The sequence below is a fragment of the Brachycentrus maculatus genome, unplaced genomic scaffold, assembly GCF_059751285.1.
Source record: "Brachycentrus maculatus isolate JH-2025_06_01 unplaced genomic scaffold, ASM5975128v1 h1tg000153l, whole genome shotgun sequence".
NCBI classification, from domain to species: Eukaryota; Metazoa; Arthropoda; class Insecta; order Trichoptera; family Brachycentridae; genus Brachycentrus; species Brachycentrus maculatus.
The window spans coordinates 688,416-710,695 of record NW_028280906.1 but is presented as its reverse complement, the minus strand read 5'-3'; the positions used below and the strand labels follow the sequence as shown (position 1 = coordinate 710,695).

General features: G+C 33.2%; 2 protein-coding genes across 4 annotated transcripts in view; both read right to left on the bottom strand.

Annotated features, from left to right (window-relative positions):
* The window catches only part of Nca (neurocalcin homolog), a 56,948-nt gene that overhangs the window by 14,684 nt on the left and 19,984 nt on the right, over positions 1-22,280 (bottom strand). The gene's annotated exons all lie outside the window — the stretch shown is intronic.
* Positions 1-22,280, bottom strand: part of LOC148308664 (neuronal calcium sensor 2) — a 45,103-nt gene that overhangs the window by 6,342 nt on the left and 16,481 nt on the right. The window lies entirely within an intron of this gene.

Genomic DNA, 22,280 nt, shown 5'->3' with positions numbered 1-22,280 from the left:
CGAGACTGCATGCGAGTACAAAGCAACAATTGATGGTCGATTTCGGGCAATCCCGGTACCGCCCCGTAATACTGAAACGGCATTGTTACTGCGCGTAATATCTAATATGATCTTATTAATGTACTTGGAAGAATAGGTATACGATAACCTTGATGAATCTTTAAAAAATGTGATAACACCAAAATATTTATAGAAATATCGGGTTTTCAACAAATTTTATATGAGAAAACAATAAATTAAAATGGATTTAAAGTAAGTCTGTGATGAGTAGGGTGCTCAAATTAATAAGAAATCTCTGTAGTATAATAGTTAGTGTACAGTGAAAGACATACGTATATATATTTTTTTAAATTACCTAATGTCCAAGTGACTCAGAAATCTAGTTACGGCTTATGCAACACCGTTTATCATGACTCTACTCAGGCTTTAACTTATTAAGTTTCATAGCCTATGCATATGCATATGTAGGGGTTACAGATTCTTGTCGATTGAGTAACAGCTGGAACGAGACAGAGCTATAATGTCGTAGTAAACGAAAAGCAGAGAACTAGTTCTATTTCCTTAAAAATAATAAATTAGAACGGCTTGCGCATTTGAAATTTATAGAAATATCAAAGAATTCGTAGATGAGACCGACGCAAAAAAGCACTCGCGAAATCGGGATTTATGAAAGGAGATGTTTTTGTATGACTCTTTTCAGGCTGGTTAGAGAGGCTTTTCTCCATTCAATGCGAAATGTAAGGCATTCTAAGGGATACCAACCCAGACTGTCAACACCGGCAACCTACATTCGGAACGTATACGGAAATCGTACAGGGATCTTTCTTCCTCCGCACTCGCTCAGAGGAATGTACTTTTTAATTTGTGCTTTTCGACGAACAAACATCCTCATACTGATGGCGATGCTTCGATTCTTTTTAGCGCTAAAGTTTTTTTGCTGGCCGGATAAATCGATAGCCGAATGCTTCGTGTTGAACGGGCCAGCACGGTACTGGTGATGAGTGAAGCGTAACGTAAACACACAAATATTTAAAATTACTCGTAAAGATTGATACGTTACATTTGATAACGGTAATTTAATTAAACAAATGTACGAGTTATCTTCTAAATGTGATAAAATTGTTACAATCACAAAAGTTTGTGAAAAATTGATCCATCTGAAATTATATATTAATATCTCCCTCGAAGGAAACCGAGCGCACACTGCGACCGAGGGATAAAGCTCTTCATACTTCGTAGTTAATGTATAATAAATAATGGTTTTGACGTCGGCATCGTAAATAAGACAATTTAAATTAAAAGCGATCGATTACGTTCCTAAAGATCATAAAAATAACAAGAAAAATCTGATTTACTGACATAGAAAAATAAAATCAGTATACAAATCTGAATATTTTCGCGCATATTTTCTGACGGAATATTATATTTACTACCGATTTTTAATTGACATACTAAAAAAGAAAAGAATTCTCGGAAAAGTATCGCGTTTAGAATATTAAATTCATAAAATAATAGAACGGCATTATAATACATTACGATAATTAACAGTTTGTACTATGCTTTGAGTCCGGTAATTTAGCCATGGGAAACTTTTTATCTACGAACGACCGTGGAACATTGTGTCGCACAACCAGCCCCGACGAATGAACAGAAAGGTATCAAAATATCACCAACTTTTCAAATTTAATTCCGATTCCACATAGGTAATTGGTATACTTCCTAACACGCTCCACAAATTAAGAATTCACGGCGAATCAAAAAAGACCACCCAATACAATAAAATATTGTACAACATCAAAATACGACGAAGGCCCAAGCGAAATTTATTAATTTTATGGTCTTAATATCGGTTAAATGATATCATTAATTTACTGCCACGAAATTTTTGGCACTTGAAAAGCACTCTTAAATAATGAATTTCAAAAGCGAATACTTTTCAGATAATCGTTATTCGTAAGACGTTTTAATTCAATATACAGTCACACCCTGAGTATCGTAAATCGAGGAAATTTAACAAAATTTATGAACCGTGCCAACTTTTTGACAACCGTCAAAACTTCAGTAAAAGACAAAGATCGCCTCGTTGAAAGCAAAACAATGCCCGGTATCCGTTTCGTTAAAAATCGTTTACTTGAGTATTTATTAGTTGTAAATTATTATTAATTGCCTTTTTAATTTCTAATATTTCTAAGTAATCTAATTTAAGTCCTGTGTTGCATGTACATGCAACAGAGGACTTAAACGATTTTTCTAAAAGTCCGTTATTAAATATGTTTCCAATGACTCATCATCCCTGATCCCTTTTGACTGTGACTGCCTATCAACACAAAAAATAAAGCCACTTGAGATCTACCCAAGCTCCTTTCCCTAACCGTCAAAATATTTTGAATATTGTTAAGTAGATAGTGTTTTAGTATTAATCAGTCTTGATAAAGAAGCGGTTAGCTTCGAAACCGGTAGACATTATAATTTAATTATAATAAAATATTTATAGTGATTTAAAACAAAGTTTCATTTGAATTATAAAATGAAAGTCACAAAGTTAGCGCTTCAAATATAAATTATAAAAATAAATATGTGTATTAAAATTCACAAAAGTCTAATCACTGATAGGGCGAGATGTATACCTAGCATGTAAAATATAATAATAATATAATAATAAAACCCTTATCCGCACCCCAATGGTGCATAGGGCACTGCGTCATATAAACGCAGTGTTATCTTGATCGTTTACACAAGAAGGAAAGGTGATCAGCCCTCCGCTTCAGGTACCAGTCCAGGGTAATATTGAATAAATATGACAGTGAAAAAATCTCATATATTTATTTTACCCCCCTTGGGAATCGAACCCGGGACCTCCAGAACGGTAGCCGAGCGTGCTGACCATTACACTACGGAGGCGGACATGTAAAATATACTCAATCAAAAATATACTAATCATAAACGAAGGAAAATTGGGAAAGTTCTATAATAAATGGAATACGGCCCATGGGATTAACGAACGCTGGCGTGAAGCATCAATGAATTTTTACCCAAAGAGGAAACCAACAGAGGCCTGTAGACCCGAGCGACATGGTTTCATAGAGGTCATATCGACACACCTTATAGCAGCGGACGGGGAACTTTTTTAACCATTACCCCAAAATATGTATGCGTAAGTCGATATTACAAAATGGGGGGGGCGGCCCCCCCATTCTGAAAAGGAGACAATCAATGTACATTATGGAACAGATTAATTTAAATAAAAAACTAACTAACTAATGAACATTTTTTATCGTATTTTCGGAAAAAGTTTTGAAAAATATTTTGTTTATTAGTTTTATCCCAAATGAATATTAAATATGATCTCATTTGGGCTCATTCAAAGATTTTACGCTTCTTGGCATCTATTCTATAAGGTTTTGGTCCGTGGATGCAATTTTTTCGTCGCGAAACCATACCTGATTTATGGATAAAATGAGCTTTTCCACCGTAGTGTAATCAATTTTGGAGAGCCGATTATTGCAGGTAGGCGATAGCTTTTCAATTATGTTTATGTCTGGCAAAATTCTTGACCAGTCCAACAGAGTTCATTGTTTTAGTGTGAAGAATTTCATAATTTTTTGGATTTGGGGCAGGGGGTTAAATCCTGCTGAAATATTCCATTACCATTTGACCTTCGTATTTGTATCTCTGGTAGTATCTTTTCCAGTAGAATTGGGTGATACTTCTCGCTATTCATCATCTGTGTCACTGAAAGAAGCAGTTCTGGTCTATAATACGAGGAACACCCCCCCAAAACATTTTTTAAGAGGGTATTGAAAATACGAAGAAAAAAAGTTTTGTTTGAATTAATGTGTTCGATACTGTACATTTAAAATAAAACTTACTTCAAAAAGTTACATTATGTATGTAATAGACAAACAAAATAAAATTCTCAAATAAAGGATCAAACGAAAATTCAGGTTTTCAGTTTTTGGAGAAATGATGTTGCTTCATGATTGATACAATTACTTAAAAATTATATAAGAGCAATTTAAATAGTCTTCAGCGTTAAATCGATTTCTGGATTGTTTAAATTTGTAAAAATACTAACGCTTTTATGAAATAGCAAACTATAAAAATTTCAAATTTCATTACCCCAAAAAAAATATTTTTACCCCGTTTGGGGTTATTTACCCCGGTTTTCCGCTGCCTCATAGGTACTGGGGCTAAAATCAGCAAACTATTCTGCAAACAGGTCTATTCAATCTAAGAGGAGATTTCGGGGACATCGGGATAAGAAAAATCAGGGATAATTTTTTTAATGAACATAATACCAATGATGTTACGACAAACGTGTAAAGATTAATTTTCATTTATAATTATCTATTTTGAAAATGAGAATATTTTAAACCTTTTTTGACATCTCAACAAAGATGAAGAAGAATATGAAAGTCTCGGCATTTACAGGCCTATCATATCTCGGTTTAACATTTACCAATTGTACCCATGATTGACAACCACACTACTCAAATTTCCTTTGATATATTCTGTCAAAATTTCTAGATATATTGATCAGTCTCGTGATACAGTACGTGTGACTTCAAAACAGCCATCTATGTTGGAATGAGGAAAGCTTAAGCGGAGAATCTTTTTATTTGAGACTTTTACTTGAGACCCGCCTGAAAACATGATTTAAAAAAAAATATGTAGCTTATAATTTGACCAGTTATTTAATTTTAAAAAATAACTTCCTAACTAACTAACCATCACGCCGCTTCCTCGCAGGGGTAGGCAGAGAGAATAGAGCGCCACACCACTCTGTCCTTACAAACATTCTTCGCCTCTTCCACGTTCATGCATCTCCTCATACATACCCGCCGATTGTTACGAAATAACTTCCAAATGGAGATAATCCAGATTAGTTGACAAGTATTTGGACAAACCAAATATTTTGAACGTCTCGCCATTGGATTACCGCCATAAGACGTCACGAGCGTTGACCTCATCATTGGTCGAGCCGACAATACGGTCGATCTCATAATGCGGTTGATAAAATTATTCAGAGTAGAAATAACAATGTTGAATATGTACACCTCATATACGTGAATATTTAAACATATAAAAGAGTGAGTGGTATTTCGGTAGTATTAACAATTTGGTAAATAAACAAACATACATTTGAAAATTCGCGCTTGCCAGGTTTACATAAATACGCTAGAAGAAGCAACGCTATATGTACGCAGTGCAAAAATATCAGTCAGTCGACGAATATCATATTTACATAGCAGAAGATCATTAAGAATAATCATAATTGCGCATGCTACTTAATTTTTATCGGTTAATACTTTTTTTAATGTTTACAAAAAGGGCGGGTTTTCCAACTTGTGTTGCACGGAATCCTTCAGGACCCACCAAAGAGTTGAAAGCTGTACCACCGCATTCCCAGATCTGATACAAAAGTATCTAGGCTTCCTGACAGTCCTTCTCTTGCGAAGCGATTTTTTTGTTTTACGAACTAAATTGCGAAATTTATTAAAAAAATGTGAAACAAAATTGTATCCAGATTTTAATGTGAATTTACATTTAGCTTTCAATATCCCTGTCACTGCCAATCTAAATAATTACAAGTTTGTAAAACCACCACCAAATTGTCTACAAGTGCCCCGGTGTAGGCAGTGAAAGGGCAGTACTAATCCCACCAAAAAATTATGAATTTTCGTACATGGTTCAGGATTATTTCGTAGGGTCGTTCCGACGCTATTCCTCTCATCGCGACAAACACTCCGGGTTCCGCGCTTACTATTTTGAAAATCGCCGGGCTTCAGTTAAACATTAGGTAAAAATAATTTAGTTTTAGGAAGAAAAAAGAAGTATAAAATGAAAATAAACATCGGTTATTTTAATGGCAGTTTTAGTAGCAGGCACTACGATTGAGACAATTCGATACTGCAGTGTGCGCGTCGTGGATTTGGAAAGTGTGCACAGTTTACCATATGTATGCAGAAAAACAATGGATATCGGCAAAGACGTCAGCAGATGAGTTGTTTACGGACGGAGATCGTGAACAAAGCGCTTAAGTATGTACTTTTCAATAGTAATAAATTACGTAAACGTAGCACTGCTGCCGAATATACGATTCGTGCACTGCAGTATTGATAACGTATCGTGGATATACAGATATGGCGATAATTATTTGTTAGCCCCACTCATTGTCCAACATGACGTATTTAAAAACGTAGTCAACACTGTGCAGCTATCCAAAGAAGCTACAGAAATAAACATTACAAAGTTGCAACAGTAATTTAACAAATATGTAGATAAGGGTGGTATTGGATACTGGTTATGCCAGTAATGCGATCGACTCTACCTGCTTGAATACTGTAACTAAGAATAATTAATACTATTTCCCTTTTAACGTAAGATACACGAATTCTCAAATACTGCGAAGACATTTAACCTCGTTAGTAAAGCAACCTAGTTCGTAAAGAGTATTGATAAACCTCCGGTGTTCGGTTGCTTTTACGGGTTGATTGCGCATCGTACAAACTACAAGCTATTTTTATGGCATCGTAACAATTAATATCATGGTCGCCTACAAACTTTCTAGGTATAATATAAGTATAAATTACGTCCAATGCTTTAAATTCAATGCCACACAATTTCACTCAAAGCGCCCGTTCCCCTTTTTACGAATGAATAGTTATTTTAATGTTCGGTATAACTTATCAATACTTTCTGCTTTATATCTTCGCCGAAATACCACATAAAACATGTTAAAATAATATATGATGTTTATAATCAGTTCGTATTTAGTAAATAACAAATGGCCGCTATCTATTTTGGTTGGATAGAAAACGGAATACAAAAAGATGAAAAAATTCGAGCTCTAGTGCAGTCTGCGCGCTACTTATCGGACGCGGGCCCCAAATTGGAAATGATTAGCTTACCACGAGGATGCGGTATTCGTATACCATACCGACGCGTTATTTTTATTATACGACGCAAATACGAATGTGCGTGATCGACTCGTAAAGGAAACGTCCATAGATGACAGGAGGTAAATTCGGATAGTCTATTACTGGAAACGCGAGTAAATAACTAAACACTCGTTTCTGGCAGGAAATTAACGCGATTTGAACAATATTTCGTTACTTATCCGCGCTGAAAAGGTATCTATCGGTTAATACTTTTTAAGTGTATAGAGCTTAACAGCACTGGCAAAACCGATATATCGAATGAGGTATTAAGGAATAGAGGGGAGAGGCAGCAAAATGACAGTAAAGCGCGAACCACCTCCCAACGGACGCCTCGATTCCTGTCTAAAGCCCCGAGCTTGCAAATTGAACAATCGCAAACTTGGCGAGCGATTTTGTACTCGCAACAACGTCTGGAGCTTTAGAAATGCACATGCTACTTGGAATGCAAAATTCTATAGCGAATCTTAGGAGGTTTGCATAACTCAGTTATCAAATCATATTCGATTGAAACAATCGTTTCTACGGGTCAATAAAATAAATCGCGAAAATGAAATAACATTAATTATCGAATGTACAAGTATTAAGCTCAGATAAATAAAAGTGCGAACGTCGGTATTGTAAGATTGCGAAGTGGGTATATGGAACACATTTCCGTCGATCCACAATAGCCTCTATCCACCCTGTGGCTTATCGTGCGGTAAGTATAGGTCGAGACACTTTATAAATAGTAACACCGGCCATCGGGGTCAATAAGTATACAACAGGTCTTCCATCATGCTGGCAAGAGTACATTCAACGCATGCCAAGTCTATCGATACGCCTATAACGTATGATTTCTTTCCGTAAAATGTTCTAGAAGCGCTCCCACCAGGGTCCCGCTAGGGTGAGATGGTAGGGCGATTTTACTTTAATAATCATATTAATAGTAATTACACGGCAACATGCAAGGTCAATCCTTTCTTTCTTTCCGTACCTTTTAGGTTGGCCAACACTGCCCTCTCGCCGAGTGCGTCACTCGCTATTATAGTCAATACCGTTCCAAATCTCACACTACCCCTACCTCCGCCACTACATCCCCGAGCGTGGGCTACATACATCACGTGCACTCGTTCGTCCGAGCTCAATTATTTGTACGGGACAATCTAAAAATCATATCGTAACACTTAATTACCCTTATGCGACCCCGGCTATATTTGCCTTGCTGATCATAAACAGAACAAAGAGATATTTATTTATTATACGCGACGGAACAAACGAATTGAAAACAATATTAACCTAACATATCGTTGCACAGCAACTAACTAACGATCTTATACGATTTACTAATTTTCTTTGACATAATATCTAATAACGCTGTTGTATGAATATCGCTTTGACTACCAAAATTCGATATATCGGCTTTAGGTATCTAGTGAGAAATGCCGGATCCGTCGGATCTGACGTCATGATCAGATATTTTTGTTGTGCGGAAGATGTTTGAAACATTTCAAAAGGTGTTCACAAATTATGTCACACATTTTTCTATTGAATTATTTTTGGTTAAATCGCGGTCTTTCTGGGATAGTAGGCCGAAAGTCTTGGTAGCCAAAGGGATATCAGAATGCTAATGATGTTTTTAGTCATTGACCGAAGTGAGCCGAGTATATTATACAAAGTAACACTTATTGTTTAATCAACACATGATATTGTTGAGAAGCTTTGTTTGATAACGGCTACAAATATTTCAATATTTATCTAAATACGAAAAAAACCTGTTTGATTAAAAGTAATTCCTATTCCCTGTAAATGTGATAGTTTTCTATTTTTATTAATAATATCATTTTAACAAAGAATCTCATTTAACACGGTCGTACCGCAAAATATGTGCCATCATATTTCTTCATCTTTTATTGTTTCTAATTAGGTATTTTTCTTTACACTTTCTATTCAGTTTATTTTATTACACTCTTTTCCGACACAACAGCTCGTTTTTAATCATTTCCTAAGTCACAGTGAGCTATAGTTTATGTCACATAACTTAATAATTCTATATTTTCTTTGCATATTCAATAATTACAATCTACTGAAAAACTTAATTTTCTCTAAAAATATAGCAGATTTCTATAATTTTCAGTCATTTAAATTGCGCTGCTCAAACCATTGGCGGGATTATTGCTACGATGTAAATAGGATTAAACGGATTAGTGATATGGTCGAGATTCGTAACTCGTCAAATCTGTTTAAAATTAGTGGACGAATAGTGCAATTATCCGAGATGACGGGAAAATACCAGAGATGGAATAAAAAAAATGTCGATTCAAATAACTGGGACAGACCCGAACCCCTGACCCGGACGGAAGCTGCATATCGAGTCGGTAAAGTGGAGAGATCTTTCTTGATGTAAACAAGCCAACTAAATTGACCCCCGCAAAGTTTGCATTGTTCAGACATCCTCGTACCGCGCGTCAATGAACACTTGTGAACTCTGATCAAAGTAGTAAAAGTACTAGAGCTCTCTCTCGTGCAATAAGGGTGCAATACAACACAATGCCTTCAGTATCCTGAACCGACGGTCACGGATCTCCAGTGCCCGCCGTGCAAGGCTCGACGTGATTCAATTTCTAAGGCTAACGACGCAGCGTCGGGCGGACGCTCGACTGCCAATTGAAAAAATAATTTCAGCGGTGATCTATTTTCAATGCGCCCGGGAATAGTGATGTAATTTTCATACCTTCCTTCCATCCTTTGTTACTACCGAAGTTGTGTACGCACGAAATAAGTACAATACCCTCGTACAGCCAGTAAAGCACAGTTGTGATTGGTATTTGGGAGAGGCACGCAACGAGCTCTCTCTCTATCTCTACTCACAACTATATAGCGATGAAATTTTAAAAAATCTTTACATTAACTTGTTTGTAGACCGCTTTGCGTGCCTCTTCCGAATACCTATAACATGATATTACTGCGCGTTAGTGAATGCAAAACGGAATGAGTATTTTCAAAATAATGGATTTTCTCACTATAAAAACTTAGCTCCCCATACGTTTTCCTTTTATAGAAAACAGTTTACAAATATTTGAACGGAATGTCGACTTTCAAGTCGAACGATTTGTTATTTCGTATGAAAACGTTAACTGTTATTCTACACGACAACAAAGTTTCTCACTTAATTGCTTAATCAAATTATAAAACTATACTCTTAAATAGGACGAGCACAGGCCAGAAGGAACCATTCAAATGGGACTTTCAGAAACGAAAGGTCACTGGAAACAGTAAATAAAGATCTATTTTCGTAAGTAATGAATATCAAGATCAAACGCCGTCTTCTTTCCGATACCCGCTAATATACTTAGGAATCAAATATATGTCACGTCCATTTAGGGGTAGCTATTAGGTAGGGTAACCACAAGTTTTAAACGAATAAAGAGACTACACGATGGCGGTTTTATGGGATGTCATTCTTCATTTAATGTTAAGAACGTGATTTGGAAGATTCCATAAGACAACACTTACAATAAATCGCACGGTAACACGATTTTGACACGTTGGAACTTTTATTTATGTAAGTAATGGGATGTTTTTATAACGTATCATATCTAGTATGTAGGCGTTAGTGTTGGTTTGGTAACTTGTTTAGCTTATACTAACGAATTCCTCGATTTTGGAAATGTTAAACATTAATCAATCTTTAATCGATAGCTCGGCTGTCCAAACTCGAAACACAGTAAGGGACATTTTTTGCATTTTTGGACTAAGTAGATTCTACTTAGTCCAAAAATACAATAAAAACGTACTACAAAAAAATGTCCCTTACTGTGTTTTAAGTTTGGACAGCCGAGCTGTTGCGAAAATAGGTAATAAGACGGTCGTAAGACCTGTAAATGTTCAGACTTCCATGTTCTTCTTCATCTATGTTGAGATGTCAAAAATAATATAAAAAATAACTCCTAATTTATGTATTTATTTATTTATTTAAATTTCATGTACAGAAAATAAATAAGTACATTAGGGGGCTTATTGCTAAAAAGCAATATCTTCCAACCTACCAAAAACAGCCTAGTTATATTGATCAAACCGTTTGATACCACTAATTGGAGATAATCCAGATTTGTGAACAAGTATTTGGACATACTCAAAATGTAGTAGATATTTATAAGCCCTGAAAATGCATTTTTTGAACGATGAATAGTTTTATTTTCAAAAAACGTCAACATCAGGTATTTTAGGTAATATAATTAATTTCGCAAATTATTAAGCACTTTATATCAATGAATACTGTGATTTATTTTAAAGATATGTCATTTTGAAGTGTGGTAACATAATTAATTTCATTAACTGTCACCTGACACTATCGGGAATGTTTCTCAGCAACTTAAAGTATGTGAAAATATATATTTTATTTTAATTCCGAGCAAAGAAGACGCATGGTAACCCTATAATAGTATGTTCAGGTCTAGAAGGTGCGGTGATACCATTAAAAAAGGAAGTAGATATCAGGAAGTTAGACAAAACCTCCGTAAAGTTCACAATAGTAAATGCGTGTATAGCGTATACACGTTGACAAAGACACGAAACTAATAATGTAATGGAGTTGATGGCGGGGAAATGTGGACTCTTTATCAGGGCATAGACGAGAAACCGTACCATTAAATGGGAATGGTCTTCTAAATAACAATTTAGAAGAGTGGAATAAACAATGCGATCTCTCAGAAGAATGTGCGACAAAACGATGTATGATAGATGTGCGAATAGTGAAATAAGGAAGGAATGCAAAGCATTATCGATAAATATTAAGAAAGGTGTGTTGAGATGGTTTGGACATGTAGAGCGAATGAGTGAGGAAAGAACGGTAAAACAAATTTACGAGGCGAATGTAATTGGGAAAAGGAGCAGAGGAAGACCGAGAAAGACGTAGCACGATCAGGTATGCCAAATACTTGAAAGTGGTCAGGTTACGTAACAATCGGCGGGTATGTATGAGGAGATGAATGAACGTGGAAGGGGCGAAGAATGTTTGCAAGGACAGAGTGGTGTGGCGTTCTATTCTCTCTGCCTACCCCTGCGGGGAAGCGGCGTGATGGTTAATTAGTAAGTTAGTTAGTTAAAATGAACTTCACGACAATATGGATCCACTGTCACAAAATGAGCTCGATCTTATTATGAGTCCTGTTTCACCCCCGAAGGACATGTCGCTCACTCCTTTCCACAACGTCACAAATCAAAAAATTTGATTTTTCAGGAGAACGCTTTTAAAGTTTAAAAAAATAACACAATATATACTAAAAATAAATATCAAGCCACTTATTGAACTTTTTACTATGCAACAGATTTTTTTAGGTAAAACCCGAAGGTTTTTTCTCCATTTGAAAAATATTTAGTAAGTATATTAAAAAAAAATAATTAAACAATACCTTTTCTTCAAAATGCAAAAACAACATTTTCTGCCCTATAGCGGGTAAATATTAAGCTAAATATATGCCTCTTTTGCTGGGATATAGTACATTTTCTGGGCAGTCCGAGAACATGTACAACTGAAAATTGTCGATTTTTGATTTATGAAGTTCTTGAAAGGAGTGAGCGATGTGTGTAAGACAAAGACGTTATAAAAGAGGGAGATTATAAATGATAATACGTAAGGGATGCGTAAGGCAGCGTTATAGAAGAGGGAGATAATAAATTATGGTACATAAGGGATGCTAAAGAATTGTACATCGTTATTAAGGTTTTAAGAAAGAAAGAAAAATAGAACCTTTGAAAGAGTGAAAGGCTTCGTGCCGTAAAAAGATCTGAAAAACCTGGCTTTATACAGAGAACACTAAAAGGTATTGCAGATATATGGTAAAAGCCCAACTCTTTAGTTTAGTACAATATATATATATATATATGTAATAAAATACCTAGGTACCTACCTATACATTTTATTAAGTACTTACAAAAAGTACCTACATAAAACAGTTCTACCACCAGATGCCGCATGCGTCGCTCAGGAGAAAACAAAAGACTTACGATAATATTATTAACTGTCAGAATCAGATAGATAGATAGATAGATAGATATAAAAATTATTATAAAGATAAATTAAGAATAAACTTTAATTACAAAGCAACACATTGTTTATTTTATTATTATACACCCACTTTACATATTATTTACACTTAATTTTCAAAAGGAAAATATTACCACGTTATAAAACGACAATTTCGTTAATTGGAAATGGATTATGAAACATTAGATGTATTAAAACAATTACTACAATATGTTCGGAGTGAGAGAGAAAAATTAGAAGATGATCAAAGAAAACGATTAGAAGATAATCAAAGAAGACGTGGAAATTTAAGAACTAGTGATAAAATTAAAAATAAAAATCATGTGAAAAAAATTTCTACAAAATATAAAATAAAATATACTCCAGAAAAGAAGAATTTCGAAGCAGATTGTGTGAGCAGGAATCCAGTAATAGAATCGAAGGAAAATGCAAATGAACAATTAAAAGTTGTAAATTTGGTTAAATTAGAAGATATTTTAAAAGATCAGAATAAAAATGAAGACATACAAATAACACAGAAACAGTGCTTGAAAAATGAAAATAAAAATAAAGTAGAAAAAACTTCTACGAAAGATAAAATAAAATATACTCCAGGAAAGAAGAATTTAGAAGTAGATTGTCTAAGCAGGAATCCAGTATTAAAATCGAATGAAAATGCAGATGAACAATTAAAAGTTGTAAATTTGGTTAAATTAGAAGATATTTTAAAAGATCAGAATAAAAATGAAGACATACAAATAACACAGAAACAGTGCTTGAAAAATGAAAATAAAAATAAAGTAGAAAAAACTTCTACGAAAGATGAAATAAAATATACTCCAGGAAAGAAAAATTTAGAAGTAGATTGTCTAAGCCGGAACCCAGTTTTAGAATCGAATAAAAATGCAGATGAACAATTAAAAGTTGTTATATTAGAAGATACTTTAAGAGATCTGAATAAAAATGAAGGAATTCAAAAGAAAAAAACAAATGGATTGAGAAAAACTGTGTCTACTTTAAAAGGGTCAAGAAGAAAAAAAAAATACAAAAAAAAGAAAGAAAAAAAAGAACGGAAAAAAAAGAAAAAAAAAAGAAAGAAAGAAAAAAAAACAAGAAAGAAAAAAAGAAAGAAAAAAAAAGAAGGACAAAAGATAGGAGGAAAAAATAAAAAAAAACTTTATCATATCACTAAACTTATACCAGTCCCTTCACTACAAGAAGATGATCCGGAGGACGAGTGAAAATTTTACTATGAATTTTCATCCCCAAGGGGGGAGATGTAATAAAATACCTAGGTACCTACCTATACATTTTATTAAGTACTTACAAAAAGTACCTACATAAAACAGTTCTACCACCAGATGCCGCATGCGTCGCTCAGGAGAAAACAAAAGACTTACGATAATATTATTAACTGTCAGAATCAGATAGATAGATAGATAGATAGATATAAAAATTATTATAAAGATAAATTAAGAATAAACTTTAATTACAAAGCAACACATTGTTTATTTTATTATTATACACCCACTTTACATATTATTTACACTTAATTTTCAAAAGGAAAATATTACCACGTTATATATATATATATATATATATATATATATATATATATATATATATATATATATATATATATATATATATATATATATATATATATATGTTTATGTATATATATATATATATATATATATATTTATTTATTTATTTATATATATATATATATATATATATATATATATATATATATATATATATATATATATATATATATATATATAAATATATATACATACATATATTTGTGTGGGAGTGTGTATACAAATATAAACACTCATAAACGTTATGAGTATTTATGTGCGTGATATCATGAAATACATCATAAAATGGATGACATTATCACATATTGTATGTAACGTATAATACACAACTCCTTGACGCACCATAATTCAAATTTACGTGCTAACTCGAGAAAATATTTTAACACAAGTTTTTCAAGAACCCGCAAAATATCAAATGTAGTTTTAAAAATCGTTTTTATTTTTTATTTAAATATAAATTATATAAATAGGAAATTTAACCATGAAATCAAAATGGTTTTTTAAGATGTTCACGGTATAAAAGTTCACATTTTTATCTGAGAGCGAAGCCGCTATAAATTTAACAAAAATATTTTAATATATTATATTTTATTATTAAATTTCGATGCACGTTTTGCCTTATTGTCAGGTTATTATCGAAACTGTCCAAAGATAACGTGTTTATTTGAAAAAATGAAGTATCATTTGAAATAATATTTTTATCTGTGCAATTTGCGGAGATGTAACACAAAGATTTGCACCTTTTAATGCCATGTGGCATCACTACGATCATAAAATATTTCAACCCCTAAAGTGACTGTCTATATTTTCTTGAACGCCAATTGTCTCCGTACAATGACGATCGATTTCATATTTTCTTTTGTTTCTTTGTTTCCTCGCCATTACAAGTAAATAATTGATAAACCAACCGGACGTACTGTAATAAGCGATAAGCTCCCTGTCACGTGACGTCAAATTGCAGCATGATTGTAAACTTTAGAAAAATAACTTGCAGTCTATTGCATATCTAACGTAAGGTAGATGGAACGCGGAGCGTGATAAAGTGTTTACTGTAATCCCCAATAACTTGTATATGTAGTAACCGTTACAGTGTTGAGAATCGATATATCGACTGTGGTACAAATTTACAAAAGAGCGACCAGTCGATATACCGACGATTACGACGATGTATAATATTTCCTGGGAGGTTCGTCAATAATTAATCAATAATATTCACAAATAAACAACAAAAAAAAGTGAAAAAAAGCATTGTTTTCACTCTAGAATGTCCACATTGTAAATTTGAAATGGATTATTCTTGCAAAAAAAAAGTCTTTAGCAATTTTAGCACACACAAGAAAAAAAACTCAGCACTAAAGCGGTTAAATGCGGTTTTTTGACGTGAAATCAAATGTATATAAACAGTCAAAATGTTTATATTATTTTTCAGTTACGGAATGTAAATATTTGTATAATAAAAAAGGGCACAGTCCAATGGACGAGTACAACCCTAGAACTAAATCTAGTGGAAATGCACTCTAGTGTGTAAGGTCCCTAATATATAATACATTTTATAAATTAGTTTGCCATAATTCAGTAAGTTTTTTATTGTATATTGCGTTGGGTTGTAAGTTTTTTTTTGTTATTTTCCTGTCATTATGATTTTCGGATTTATTTTTCATTTATTTTTGGTACAAGTGTTTTTAACTTAGGAGTAAATAGTAAGTGAAACGCGTTTAATATCACATACAATAATTTGATAGCTAGGTGTGTATAAAAATAACGCAGAAATTTGTCATTTCATTATTACAAGGTATGAAGGCGGGCTGGCAACATTCGTTGTACGGACGTCGGCTTCCATCAAACCGGAAGGAAGGATGAGCAAGGCGTGTGTCGACTTGAATGTCAAAGGGAAATTAAACCAAAAGATTAATATGTACAATGTACATTGTGGGATACAACAAGTATAAATTGAGAACTTTTATTTATAACCCAGAAAAGGATCGCAAATGCCATTTCTTTTCGCTGCTTTAGGTTACAGGGTAAAATAAAACAGGGGGGGAGTTTATTCGGAAAACCAGCATGGTTTTCGTAATAAAAGTGCCCATTTCCCATTTATAATATGCGTCTAGATTTCATACAGAGAAGGTAGTCTAATTTATCCTGTATAATACATATGTGTTAACACCTATGTATGCATTATTGCGTAAAATGACTATGCACCATAATGCATATAACTGCAGCAATTCCTTGATTCGAAGTCGTAGACATTTTTTTTAAAGAAGATGTTTGACATTACGTTATTATATTTATGTGTGTATATACATTATATTACTGAAATAATACCTCAATAAATATTTAGATAACACGCCAAGTAAATTAAAAATCAAAGACATAAAGATAGCGGAATAAAATAACAAGAAACTATAATTTTAATAAATCAACGGGTATAGAAATTTTGCATGTTAATAAAACTGGTTTTCGTTTAAATAAATTAGAATAATTTAGAAATTAGTAAATCAAGTTATAAATACAAGAATTAAACAATTAAATTTAACAACAAGTACACTTTTAAAAATAATCCCACCGTGATTCCTTCATCTCCTCTCTCTCTTTCAAATTTTAGTTTTATATAAATAGCAGACCATAACAATTTAACTTAAGTATACATTTCACCTGATGTTGCAATGATTATTCCGAAAACGGTAGTCATGAAGTAGTGTTTTTTTAAGTGGTATTATTACATAAAAGTGAACGATGAATGATAATGAGAGCGTTAAAAAAAACAAGATCCTGTTTATATGAAATTAAAAGAGGTTTTTCAACCTGGATACCTAATTATTTAAATGTTAATTTTTGCAATGAAAACCACTTTATGTTACAAATAAAACGTCGCAAAATGAAAAAATTTAAAATTTTAAAATACATTATTGAACGAGCGAATCGCAAAACGAAAATCATTGGAATTCATTGGTTTGACCGTAAGACATAAAAAAGTGTCGTACTAATTTTTAAAAACACTATTAATAAATAAAACTTAAATAGATTAATTAGAAAAAAGTGGAGCCGGCAAAGGAAGGATAACAGCAGAATGAACGCTGTTGAAATGCGCTCCCTCATAGGAATGTGTGGAAAATCATTGTATGATGAGAATTGAAAACGAAGATATAAGAAAGAAATGTAAGGCTGAACTAGGGATAATTGAAAACATTAAGAAGAGTTCTTGAAGGTGGTATGGTCGTGTGGAGGGAATGGATAACTAGAGAATGACTAAGACAGTATATGTGGCGAATGTGAGCGGAAGAACAGAACGAAGACGGCCGAAAACGACTTGGCACGATCAGATCAATCACTACTTAAATTTGGTAGTGTCAATAGTAATCGGAGGGCATGTATGACTAGATGTATGAATGTGAAGGAAGCGTGGAGTGTATGTCAGGACAAAAGAGTGTGGCGTCCCATCCTCTCTGCCAAACGGCGTGATGGTAGTACATAGTAGTAGTAGTAGAAAAAGTGATTTCCCACAGAATCCCTAGTTCTTCTAACAACGTGTTGGTCTAACAACCTAGTTGCACCATTTTATGTAAATGTACATGTTTATTTACTGAGAACTTCCTGATAGGCCCTCTCTAGATTATTCCTCCTGTTCCCAACACAGATTTAAATAAAAACATATTGAATTAGCTAGAAGAAACAAAAATCCACTAAATGATCTATAAACCTTGTACATAATAAGCAAGGTAAATAATAAACGCAATTCCCATAAATAAAAAAAACACGTTTTTTTAGCATTGAAATTTACAGCAAAAGATACAACATTTATGGTAAAGTTTCCGGCGGCAAACCCCCGATTAAGTTATCTATTATCAATCTCTCGTAAGCGGGGCAGAGACTTTAAGCGAAAACAATTTATATATTTCCTTTGCCAGAGAACCCGCGACGAGCCGCTGTTTTTCTACGCCGGGCTTAAGAACCGCGAACGGTAAAGAGGTCAACGAAAATTTATCGATTTTAATGTTGCTTCAGCCAAAATAATCGTACAAACTTCGACACGCAGCGTTCTGAATCCAGCAGTTTGAGAATTGTACCTGCTAATTTCAGAAATGTCCGCCCCCCTAACGTGGGGGTTCAATCCTCGGCTGATCAAAATATAAGAAGAGAATAAAAACACAATTTTACATTTAAAACACTTTAATTTTTTGTGGTGTGAAATTTTAAATATTTTTTTTGTATATTTTAAATATGTGTAACTTTGTGTCAAACCAAATAAAATTGCCTTTCACTGAAGTTTGAAAAAAATATATAAAATTTTTAAGACATTTTAAGACGATTTTCTTTAAAAACAAGCGTTTTTAAATCATTATCGTTGAAGTTAGTAACTTCTTTTTTTTGTAAGCGTTCTAACGGCGGTCTTCTTTGCAACATATATAAAATGCGGATAAGAAATAGACGAGTAGATTTCTAAAAAAACTTATATAAGAAGTGTATGATTATTTTTCAGATTTTTAGAAACGTCTTTATGTAACCGAATTATGTATAATTTGATGCCTAATATAGTGATAGAATACCTCCAGCACCTACAGAAATTTCGACTATCACAGTGAATACAATTCATTTTCCGGATGCGTTATAGATAATCTTCAAACGTTTGGCCACTCTTCTATCACCAAGTGTCATTTAGGGGAAAAGCTATTTGTTCCGCCCCGTATCTGTACCTAGGTGGTACATAGGACACCGCATTGAGAGCAGGGTCTTCAGGCATGCACTCTGGATATAAGAGTGGAAAACATATAAAATAAGTTAGATTCTTGATACACGATGTGTGCCTAAATCGCCTCAATTAAGCGCGAAACCTCGGATCAATTCGATTTTAAATTTAATTTAATTTTTTCTTTTATTTACTTATTATTGTTCACAAACAAGTATAATAAAGAAACATGTTAGTTTAATGTTTTTTATGGTACGTAACGTGAATTATATTAGTATTATTATATTACAATAGAAAACGTATCAATCTTTTTGTCATTGTTGTTAATTTCTATGAACAATAATGACTTAATCGTGTTTAGGAGTAGTTTGCGGGCGTAATGGAATATGCGCGATGTCGCTGCATGTAAAACTATCGATTACTATGAACAGAAAGGACCTCACTGTTGGTTAGGCTACTCCCTATACTCCTGCGAGAAATTAGCAACAAGTATACGAACAGTATGCTGCTCCGAAATAATATAGCCGGTGAAGGTAGTGAATAGTGCTGGACGCTTAGCATGACATAAATCTGGACATTCCGGGAGAATGACTCAAATAATACTAAAACGCGATTCAGTAATAAAAGTAATTGTTAAGGCGTACCCTTCTACGTTAGGTAAATATTGTAATATAAAACAGAGTATCACACCCAAAAAAGGGTTTATTTAAATAATAAAACGATATTTCATTAAATTCGTAGTTCAGAAAAAAAACGTGGCTTATCATACATCCTCTCGCCTGAGCATTATTTGGCCAAAACCATTAAACAAAATTTTTACCATTAAAACCATTAAAAAATAAAGGAAAAAAGGTTTCCCTAAAGCATTTTTCACAACATAAAAGTTTACTTATGAACGTCATGATTATTATTAACTCTGTTTATAAGCAACTATTTTAAGTTTATATCGAAAAAATGTTTTTCAATTCTTCGGAATAGTCTAAGAGCTAAGTAAGTACTCGGAAAAGCGCGGAATGAAATTTGACCTGAATTATTTTGAAATATTTTTAGGTGCGAGGCACATTATGAATACTTTTTTAAAGTATAAAATGACATTTTTAACAAAAAACGAATAAAACTTGTAAAAAGGTATACTACAACATTTTTTTAAAAAGTTTAATGTAGTTAACTCTTTGGCTACCAAAATCTGATCGTTTTTCAGTATATTAACGAGAAATGCCGGATCCGTCGGATCTGACGTCATGCTTTATAAAAGCCTTCAGGGTTGTGCAATTTTTTTCGATTTGTATTACTTATGATTTTTTTTTCAACAAATTGTACATAGATATTTACAATTTAATGATTATTGTACTATTTCAAAAATACTTAAAGAGAAACTAGAAAAACAAAGTAGATTAAACCAATTTTGTTGCTGCGAAAAGTAAGTTGTGTAAAGCTGTAATATTTTTCAAATATATACATTTTTACGTGTCGGGGTTGATCAACAATATCCAACAAATTGATAAAAAATATAATACAAATATTGCATAACTAAAAAACATATTCGTTAATTACTCACACCATTACTCTATTCCCTTCAATACCGGATTTCGATGAAGCCTTTTGATTTGCAGTGTTATGCGCACGGCGTAAAAAGAAGGTGGACACTAAGCGAGCAGCATATTAACTTGTTAGTCGATTTTTTACAACGTTACATACATTTTGTTAACTAAACTCAGATATTTTCGTTGCGTCGAAAGAAATATGCTTAATAAACGTGACGCGTCTTTGAAATGTCAATCTTAATTCTCGTCCAATTATCCAATTATCCAAGAAGTTTCATATATAAATAAAAAACGGATTTTTCTGTTCATTCAAATTGTAGACAGGACCCACTCCAACTTATTTAAGGTTTTTGATCCATCTAAATATTAATTGATACGTTCATATTGCGTTATAAACTTTACGCTTGTTATCTCAAGAGTTGAATGCGAAATAGCTCCTTTCTGCATACTAACGAGCATTTTAGAAACGGGATCGTCAGGTTGGCGCGGGGCGCGTAGGGAGAGGGTGTGACCGACGCTCTTGACGTCTTATGACCATAATCCAATATTTTTTTAACGGATACTTATGAATAAAAAATAATATTTATCCATTAACAGTTACATCATTAGAACGATAAAAATGTACTTAAAACTGTATGCCCAATTGACTTCAGATTTAAGATCTGTTTTTCCTGGCTGTAAGCGGGGTTCTATAAATTTGGACCCGGTATGCAGCGCTGTATTTAAAATATGAAAAAAAACGTTATATCTTTTTAGAACCAAACCAACCGTTTAGAACCAAATGACATCAAGTTTTGGCCATGTGTTAGTCTGGCCCTAATACAAATTCTTGATTCTTGCAAATTTTTAACCCTATTTCATACCATACCATACCATATTTCTTAGTGTATCATTGTTCATTTATTCTTTTTTTTTAAATACATTTATTAAAATTTACATAAACATTATTACCAAAAAACATGTTTGTGCCTCGACCGGGTCAGCTTATTATTCAGTAAATTTAAAAAGTTACCCCGATATTGTCAATATATTAGTTGCTGTTTGTAGGAGAGGGAAGGGGGTAGATGTTATTGCGTTCGTGTGTTTAGAATGATCGACTAGGTCAACTGATGGTAAAATTAAATTCATCAGTAGGTATACGTGATCTGTTTGCGTTATGATTTGAAAAATAGGTCTGCGGATTTATTACTGCTTACAATTTAATCATTATAGCCAATGTTCATTGTGTTAGGAATTCGTCTTATTCGCTACGCACGGCGGTCTACTTTCACAAAAATTAAAGTGGTTAAAAACAAAGTTTGAGTTTTATTTTATAAAGTTTATGAAATGTGCCAAAAAGATATTTTCATCTGTAAGCTATATATTTTTTACAACACTTCAAATATTATCACATCGAGTTTTGGTGACAAATGCTTCACATAATATAAGCAAAATTTAGCGCAATAACTCTGACTGTTGTTGTGAAGAGATATACAAATTTTGATAATTGGCCAAAAC